Here is a 10,048-nt window from a genome sequence, read left to right as displayed (position 1 = left end):
TGGCTAACAAGGGAACAATTTGGGCATTAAAATAAGAAGAAGGGATTATAGCACATCAAATAAAATAGGAATCCATGAGTTCACACTGATTTAAAGGAAGGAAGGAAGGAAGGAAGGAAGGAAGGAAGGAAGGAAGGAAGGAAGGAAGGAAGGAAGGAAGAAGACAGGAAGGGAGAAGGAGGAAGAAAGGAAGGAAGGAAGGAAGAAAAGAGAAAGAGATAGGAAAAGAGAAAACTCTTTTTACAGTAGAATGCCAAATAAATTTAGAAGAAATGACAAAGAGAAGCACCATTTGGCAACCACCATAGAGATGCATGATTTAGACAGGAGAGCCAATGGATGCGAAGACCATTGTGTGGAGGTATGACAAGGACTAGGAAATAAACATAATCTTAAAATACTTCCCTACAAAATGTTAATCAGTTACAAAGGAGGACTTGGAAATGGTGGATTTCAGGAAGTAAAACCTGGCAGACACCAACACAACCAGGTAATCCAGATTAACATCAACTATGATGGAATGGTGTTACTCCTAATGAGGTGCATTGAGAAGAACACAACTTGTTTCTGAAGTGGTACTATGGTGATTTTATGGTATGGGTGTGGTCATCAGAAACATGAGATTCACCACAGTTAGATGGGCCTGTAATCTTTCAAACCCTCAGGACTGGAAAGATGTGGAGACACTGAGATTTTTCAAGGTTAAACGAGTTTGCTTGCATTCCTGGAATAAATCACATATGCTTCCTCATCTATGAAATGCTTCTTCATGTATTTTGCCCATTTTCATTTTAGAGATTGTGTGTGTGTGCCTGTGTATGTGTACATAACACACTTTTAAAAATTTGGTTTGAGTCCTTTAGTTCTTGATACTCATGTTTTCTGACAGTTTATAATTTGCTCTTTTATTTATTTAAAGTGTTAATTTATGAATAAAAAGTTTCATTTATTATGCTCAAATTTATCAACCTTTTCCAGTTCATGCTTTTCTTACTTACTTAAGGTTTTAAAATATCTACATATTTCACTTACTATTTTAAGACTTTGTTTTCAACATTTAAGTCCTCAATTCACCTGAAATAGATTTTTTTGGTAAATAATTATTTTGAAATGACTAACTTAAAGAAAAATTGAGAAGACAGTACAAAGAATTCCAGTACCCCTTCACCCAAAGATTCCCCAGTTATTAACATTTTACTGTGTTTGTTCCATTGCTTTTATTTCTCTCCATTTTTGCCATTCCTTTTCTGAGGCTTTTGAAAATAGACTGCAGCTATAATGTCTCATTACCCCTCAATACTCCAGTGTATGTTCTCCTCACTCAAGAAAAAACCCCAAAACCAACCAATCAACAAACAAAAACCAAGGACATCCTTCTCTATAATCAGCATACAACTCTACAATCAGGTAATCAACATTGGTACAAACTAATGTCTAATTCACAGACCACAATGAAATTTTGTTAACTGTCCAACAATTCCCTGGCCTTTTTAGAATCTTATCTAAAAAAAGGTTGCATTTAGTTGGCATATCTGTTCTGACTGTTTCAATGTGAGTGGGAACCACATAAACGTTAACTGTGTGATAAATCAATTCCCTGGGCATCTTTGGTCTGTGCATTGTTCTGTGTGTATATTTCATAACAATGTTAATTTTTTAATGAAATATTTAGTTTTAAATAGAAAGCTAATCACATCGATATATTTCAAATCTAGTATTTGGTCCCAGAATTCAAATTTCTGCATAAATCATTTGTCAGTCACCAATATATGTAAAAGCCAGAAGTTTAAACTAATTTTGAAGCAGTACTTACAGAGTGAAAACCTGTAAGTTAGTTAAGCAGTTAGTTAAGCAACCAACTCTTGATCCCGGCTCAGGTCACGATCTCACAGGTAGTGGGATGAGCCTTGTATTGGCTCTGCACTGAGCAGGGGGTCTGCTTGTGATTCTCTCCCCTTCTCTCTCTGCCCCTCCCCTACTGGTGTCCTCTCTCTCTCAAAATAAATAAATAAACTTAAAGAAAAAGAGTGAAAAATCACCTTACCAAGTGCCAGAGAGAGATCCAAAACTCCCAAAATGGATTTTTATTGGAACCTCTACCTACGTAGCTCTACAAAAAATCCATTCCCCTCCTAATTTATATGACTGCTTAAACATGGTACAGTTCTCATTTTCTCTTTTTATTTTCCAAGGGAAAAGCAAACACAGTCCCCCACTACCACAGATTATGCAGTTTCGCACATCTGGGGACGTTGCAGGGGTCAGCACATCCAGAGTGCAATGGATAAGTCTCACCTTAGGAAAACCATCTTCATGATCATGCTGTCTCCCTGGCCAGGTAAGCATTAGTTGTTCTCATTTAAAATTTTTTTTAATGTTTTTTTTATTTTTGAGAGAAAGAGAGAGACATACAAACTGTGATGTGGGAAGGGCAGAGAGAGAAGGAGACACAGAATCTGAAGCAGGCTCCAGGCTCTGAGGTGTCAGCAGAGAGCTGGACTAGAGGCTCAAACTCACGGATCATGACCTGAGCTGAAGTCGGAAGCTTAACTGACTGAACTACTCAGGATCCCCTAATTGTTCTCATTTTTAAAAAAAGAGCTATATACTTTACATCAAAGGGTTTAGTTGAAGGTGTTAGAAAACAAAATTCAACTGAGTACATTTGAAGATCTAATTGGCTTTATTAAACAATGAATAAAGCATGAATCAAGTAGCATCCCATCTAGCTAGTTTAGGGATGCTCTGAGGAGTTGTATAAAATTGAAGGATTATAGAGGAAGGAGGGTGGGGCAAGAAGTTATTAGCAAAAAGAAAAGCAAGGATTGTTTCTGGCAAATTCCCCTTCCCTTTACAGAGGGAAGGGCAGGGGTCTTATCATGCAGATTATCTCCTCAGCCTTTGGTGGTGTAGTGCAGGGAAGGATGGAGAGGACCCAAGTGATAGATTACCTAATTGTTGCTGACCAGAAAATTCCAGATTGATTTGCTTTAAAATTCCACTCCTAGAGAGATTGAATTGCAATTAAGTCTTGGTTTGCTGTCCTGGGGGTTAGTAACTGCGCTTTGGATCTGCAGTCTTCTTTTTAACAAAAGTATAAAAAATGACAGACTACATTAATGAGAGAGAGGTAGTGCTAGTCCAATCCATTTTAATATAGTAGTGGATTCTTTCTGACCAAAAAGAGGTAGAATTTTCTAGTGGCCCTGACAACTGCTTCTTGCAGATAATTTCCAAAGGATGTTTATTGAAACGGCAGCTTCTGGAAAGTCCACTTATGATGGATTGGTGGAGAGAGTTGGGAGATGGACTGACTCAATGCTTTGCCCTGTTGCCAATGCGGAAACATGGAGCACAGGGTCTGGTGTGTGTGTGTGTGTGTGTGTGTGTGTGTGGTGTGTGTGTGTGTGTGTATAACTGGAACATGTAAGTGCCCAACAAATGCTGACCACTTTTAGTGTCAATGTTCACTTTCTTGATCTTTTTCTGAACTACAGTCAACTTTAAAAATACAAGGCATCACTCAGGGCAATGCACACTCCCCCTTCTTTGAGATACTACTGTACATGTAAGTCAATATCATACAATACTCACCTTACTTAAATCAAGTTTCTTCATTAAAATAAGTTTACCAACTTTGCTTCATTATGGTTTTCTTGAAGGCAGGGATCTTATTAACAATTANGGGCAGGGTCTGGTGTGTGTGTGTGTGTGTGTGTGTGTGTGTGTGTGTAACATATGCATCCCCACTTGCTGAGGCTGGGGCGGCAGCAAACTTGAACCGAGGGAGGAAGTTGATGCCAACCAGGCTTAAAATTAGACATGGTCTCTTTCTGGTAGTTTTAGGGATAAAAAGTTTTGCATATTTATGCCTTAATTATGCAACCTACTTTCAGGGGTACCTTTGGCTCAATTTGAGACGCAGACCCGAACAGCACCAATGGCTTTCTCCCGCCCATCCTTCACAGTATTTGTTTCTTTAGCTTTAAAAGAAATTGCTTATCTAACGGAAACATGCCCTTTGCCAGAAGCGGGCCTAAAACAAGCACACTTGCATGGACTTTATTCTTTGTATGCACCTCCCCACTCCCAACCCCATCAACGGTATTCTAGAAAATCTCTGGTTCACATAAGTCAAAGGTGAAAAACATCTTGGAGATCACGTCCCATGTCCGTTTTTCAGATCAGGAAACTGACATCTAGAGAATCGTGGGGAGAGATCACGGTCATGCCAACACCCACAACACAAGGCCTGGGTTTCCCTGCTCTCCTTCGCTGCTCCTTCACCTCAAAGCTGATGTGGGGTGGACTGATCGGATTAAAGAAAGAAAGAAATGTTGTCCAGTGCCGCCTTCAACCACAGTATTGTCCTCAACGTTCCCAAATAGTTAGCTCGCACTGGCAACCGCGGAACCTCGCACAGAGCCCTGACTGCAAAACGATCTGCAATTTTAAAAGCATTTAAAAACAAAAACAAAAAACACCGTTAGCATCTGCTGTCAACGTTTTTATGTAGTACTGACTCTACTCCCTCACTTCTTCACTTTCAAAGCGACCCACGCGTGCGAGGGAGGCCGGGACTCGAGGGAAGGAAAGCGGAGAGGGGAAGGCCAGCGGGGGTTCAGGGGTGGCGCCGCGCCGCACGGCGGGTGACACCACCGNGTATAAGCATGTTTCCTAAGTAGGCAAGGGTGACCTTATGCCCACTTCTACATGTGATGACAGAACTCCCTTTTCTGAATATGTATCCTAGACCTAAATACAAGAAACCTACTCAGGCCACCCCAACTGGGGAGTTATGGCTTTGGAAGTTACTCCCTGTGATCTCCTATTTATTGTAAATACAGTTTCCTTTGTGTGACAGTCCCACCTGGGGTAGTCTATCTGTAGCTCATTAGGGAGTGAACTCACATTAGTTCCGTTACATATGGAAAGTGTATTGGATTAATATTGGAAGTATCAATATAAACTCATAGTTCTATATCATAGTTATATAATATGTTTGTACAGACTATACACATATAGAAATAGAAATGTGTGTGTGTGGTATGTATGTGGAGATAGAGTACACACACATATTCCTCACTTCTATCTTCTCAGAGAAACTTAGAAGCAACCACACTCTAGCAACAACAACTACTACCAGTGCCTAGATCTCATTTTGAAATTTTAAAAAAAGCAAACTTTTGGAAAAACTGACAGATTCCAGGGCTAGGTGAGGACATGACAAGCCTAGAATACCTTTTTGTCTCAGAACATAAGAATTCTCAATGAATGATTAGGATACACTGAAAAGACACAAAAATCAGCTTGAAATGGCTCCCACTGGCTAACAAGGGAACAATTTGGGCATTAAAATAAGAAGAAGGGATTATAGCACATCAAATAAAATAGGAATCCATGAGTTCACACTGATTTAAAGGAAGGAAGGAAGGAAGGAAGGAAGGAAGGAAGGAAGGAAGGAAGGAAGGAAGGAAGGAAGGAAGAAGACAGGAAGGGAGAAGGAGGAAGAAAGGAAGGAAGGAAGGAAGAAAAGAGAAAGAGATAGGAAAAGAGAAAACTCTTTTTACAGTAGAATGCCAAATAAATTTAGAAGAAATGACAAAGAGAAGCACCATTTGGCAACCACCATAGAGATGCATGATTTAGACAGGAGAGCCAATGGATGCGAAGACCATTGTGTGGAGGTATGACAAGGACTAGGAAATAAACATAATCTTAAAATACTTCCCTACAAAATGTTAATCAGTTACAAAGGAGGACTTGGAAATGGTGGATTTCAGGAAGTAAAACCTGGCAGACACCAACACAACCAGGTAATCCAGATTAACATCAACTATGATGGAATGGTGTTACTCCTAATGAGGTGCATTGAGAAGAACACAACTTGTTTCTGAAGTGGTACTATGGTGATTTTATGGTATGGGTGTGGTCATCAGAAACATGAGATTCACCACAGTTAGATGGGCCTGTAATCTTTCAAACCCTCAGGACTGGAAAGATGTGGAGACACTGAGATTTTTCAAGGTTAAACGAGTTTGCTTGCATTCCTGGAATAAATCACATATGCTTCCTCATCTATGAAATGCTTCTTCATGTATTTTGCCCATTTTCATTTTAGAGATTGTGTGTGTGTGCCTGTGTATGTGTACATAACACACTTTTAAAAATTTGGTTTGAGTCCTTTAGTTCTTGATACTCATGTTTTCTGACAGTTTATAATTTGCTCTTTTATTTATTTAAAGTGTTAATTTATGAATAAAAAGTTTCATTTATTATGCTCAAATTTATCAACCTTTTCCAGTTCATGCTTTTCTTACTTACTTAAGGTTTTAAAATATCTACATATTTCACTTACTATTTTAAGACTTTGTTTTCAACATTTAAGTCCTCAATTCACCTGAAATAGATTTTTTTGGTAAATAATTATTTTGAAATGACTAACTTAAAGAAAAATTGAGAAGACAGTACAAAGAATTCCAGTACCCCTTCACCCAAAGATTCCCCAGTTATTAACATTTTACTGTGTTTGTTCCATTGCTTTTATTTCTCTCCATTTTTGCCATTCCTTTTCTGAGGCTTTTGAAAATAGACTGCAGCTATAATGTCTCATTACCCCTCAATACTCCAGTGTATGTTCTCCTCACTCAAGAAAAAACCCCAAAACCAACCAATCAACAAACAAAAACCAAGGACATCCTTCTCTATAATCAGCATACAACTCTACAATCAGGTAATCAACATTGGTACAAACTAATGTCTAATTCACAGACCACAATGAAATTTTGTTAACTGTCCAACAATTCCCTGGCCTTTTTAGAATCTTATCTAAAAAAAGGTTGCATTTAGTTGGCATATCTGTTCTGACTGTTTCAATGTGAGTGGGAACCACATAAACGTTAACTGTGTGATAAATCAATTCCCTGGGCATCTTTGGTCTGTGCATTGTTCTGTGTGTATATTTCATAACAATGTTAATTTTTTAATGAAATATTTAGTTTTAAATAGAAAGCTAATCACATCGATATATTTCAAATCTAGTATTTGGTCCCAGAATTCAAATTTCTGCATAAATCATTTGTCAGTCACCAATATATGTAAAAGCCAGAAGTTTAAACTAATTTTGAAGCAGTACTTACAGAGTGAAAACCTGTAAGTTAGTTAAGCAGTTAGTTAAGCAACCAACTCTTGATCCCGGCTCAGGTCACGATCTCACAGGTAGTGGGATGAGCCTTGTATTGGCTCTGCACTGAGCAGGGGGTCTGCTTGTGATTCTCTCCCCTTCTCTCTCTGCCCCTCCCCTACTGGTGTCCTCTCTCTCTCAAAATAAATAAATAAACTTAAAGAAAAAGAGTGAAAAATCACCTTACCAAGTGCCAGAGAGAGATCCAAAACTCCCAAAATGGATTTTTATTGGAACCTCTACCTACGTAGCTCTACAAAAAATCCATTCCCCTCCTAATTTATATGACTGCTTAAACATGGTACAGTTCTCATTTTCTCTTTTTATTTTCCAAGGGAAAAGCAAACACAGTCCCCCACTACCACAGATTATGCAGTTTCGCACATCTGGGGACGTTGCAGGGGTCAGCACATCCAGAGTGCAATGGATAAGTCTCACCTTAGGAAAACCATCTTCATGATCATGCTGTCTCCCTGGCCAGGTAAGCATTAGTTGTTCTCATTTAAAATTTTTTTTAATGTTTTTTTTATTTTTGAGAGAAAGAGAGAGACATACAAACTGTGATGTGGGAAGGGCAGAGAGAGAAGGAGACACAGAATCTGAAGCAGGCTCCAGGCTCTGAGGTGTCAGCAGAGAGCTGGACTAGAGGCTCAAACTCACGGATCATGACCTGAGCTGAAGTCGGAAGCTTAACTGACTGAACTACTCAGGATCCCCTAATTGTTCTCATTTTTAAAAAAAGAGCTATATACTTTACATCAAAGGGTTTAGTTGAAGGTGTTAGAAAACAAAATTCAACTGAGTACATTTGAAGATCTAATTGGCTTTATTAAACAATGAATAAAGCATGAATCAAGTAGCATCCCATCTAGCTAGTTTAGGGATGCTCTGAGGAGTTGTATAAAATTGAAGGATTATAGAGGAAGGAGGGTGGGGCAAGAAGTTATTAGCAAAAAGAAAAGCAAGGATTGTTTCTGGCAAATTCCCCTTCCCTTTACAGAGGGAAGGGCAGGGGTCTTATCATGCAGATTATCTCCTCAGCCTTTGGTGGTGTAGTGCAGGGAAGGATGGAGAGGACCCAAGTGATAGATTACCTAATTGTTGCTGACCAGAAAATTCCAGATTGATTTGCTTTAAAATTCCACTCCTAGAGAGATTGAATTGCAATTAAGTCTTGGTTTGCTGTCCTGGGGGTTAGTAACTGCGCTTTGGATCTGCAGTCTTCTTTTTAACAAAAGTATAAAAAATGACAGACTACATTAATGAGAGAGAGGTAGTGCTAGTCCAATCCATTTTAATATAGTAGTGGATTCTTTCTGACCAAAAAGAGGTAGAATTTTCTAGTGGCCCTGACAACTGCTTCTTGCAGATAATTTCCAAAGGATGTTTATTGAAACGGCAGCTTCTGGAAAGTCCACTTATGATGGATTGGTGGAGAGAGTTGGGAGATGGACTGACTCAATGCTTTGCCCTGTTGCCAATGCGGAAACATGGAGCACAGGGTCTGGTGTGTGTGTGTGTGTGTGTGTGTGTGTGTGTGTGTGTGTGTGTGTGTGTAACATATGCATCCCCACTTGCTGAGGCTGGGGCGGCAGCAAACTTGAACCGAGGGAGGAAGTTGATGCCAACCAGGCTTAAAATTAGACATGGTCTCTTTCTGGTAGTTTTAGGGATAAAAAGTTTTGCATATTTATGCCTTAATTATGCAACCTACTTTCAGGGGTACCTTTGGCTCAATTTGAGACGCAGACCCGAACAGCACCAATGGCTTTCTCCCGCCCATCCTTCACAGTATTTGTTTCTTTAGCTTTAAAAGAAATTGCTTATCTAACGGAAACATGCCCTTTGCCAGAAGCGGGCCTAAAACAAGCACACTTGCATGGACTTTATTCTTTGTATGCACCTCCCCACTCCCAACCCCATCAACGGTATTCTAGAAAATCTCTGGTTCACATAAGTCAAAGGTGAAAAACATCTTGGAGATCACGTCCCATGTCCGTTTTTCAGATCAGGAAACTGACATCTAGAGAATCGTGGGGAGAGATCACGGTCATGCCAACACCCACAACACAAGGCCTGGGTTTCCCTGCTCTCCTTCGCGGCTCCTTCACCTCAAAGCTGATGTGGGGTGGACTGATCGGATTAAAGAAAGAAAGAAATGTTGTCCAGTGCCGCCTTCAACCACAGTATTGTCCTCAACGTTCCCAAATAGTTAGCTCGCACTGGCAACCGCGGAACCTCGCACAGAGCCCTGACTGCAAAACGATCTGCAATTTTAAAAGCATTTAAAAACAAAAACAAAAAACACCGTTAGCATCTGCTGTCAACGTTTTTATGTAGTACTGACTCTACTCCCTCACTTCTTCACTTTCAAAGCGACCCACGCGTGCGAGGGAGGCCGGGACTCGAGGGAAGGAAAGCGGAGANGTGACCCCACCGAGGGCCTGCCCCCGAGCCCCTACGCGGGCAGCTGTGCGCACGCGCGCGGGTCGGCGGGCTGCGCCTCTCCTGCACCCCGCTTCACTCTGCCTTATTTAGCCCTTTAACGCTGCCTCCTCTCACACCCCCAACGCCCCAAGTTCGGGCTGACAAGAGGCTGGGACGGGGTAAATCCCAGGCATCGTCAGAAAACGAGGTTTTGGAAGATCCGGGATGGGTGGGTGAGCAGGAGTAAGGCAAGAACGTTAAGGACAAAAATCTCAAATGGCCCCCAGCAGCGTCTCTGCAAAAGTCTGAGAGAGACGCCGGCGCCTCAGGAGCAGCGGGCGGGAGAGCGAGACTGGGCAGGCTGAGCGCGGGACCCCGAGGGGCGGGGCGGATTGTGGGCGGGGCCTGCTGCCTCTCCCCCCCGGCCCCGGCCCCCCT

The 10,048-nt window shown here is 40.9% G+C and overlaps 2 non-coding genes across 2 annotated transcripts; both read right to left on the bottom strand.

Moving 5' to 3' along the window:
• Positions 1-2,188: 2,188 nt before the first annotated feature.
• LOC144236491 (U1 spliceosomal RNA) lies at positions 2,189-2,346 on the bottom strand. The gene has a single exon (XR_013336576.1). It is a non-coding gene; the product is annotated as a U1 spliceosomal RNA (small nuclear RNA).
• Positions 2,347-7,514: 5,168 nt separating this feature from the next.
• LOC144236490 (U1 spliceosomal RNA) lies at positions 7,515-7,672 on the bottom strand. Its single transcript, XR_013336575.1, has one exon. It is a non-coding gene; the product is annotated as a U1 spliceosomal RNA (small nuclear RNA).
• Between the last annotated feature and the right edge of the window lie 2,376 nt (positions 7,673-10,048).

This window comes from Crocuta crocuta, unplaced genomic scaffold, assembly GCF_008692635.1.
Source record: "Crocuta crocuta isolate KB4526 unplaced genomic scaffold, BGI_CrCroc_1.0 scaffold24, whole genome shotgun sequence".
In the NCBI taxonomy this organism is placed as follows: domain Eukaryota; kingdom Metazoa; phylum Chordata; class Mammalia; order Carnivora; family Hyaenidae; genus Crocuta; species Crocuta crocuta.
Note: the sequence above shows the minus strand (reverse complement) of the source record. Positions and strands in the feature narration are given on the sequence as shown.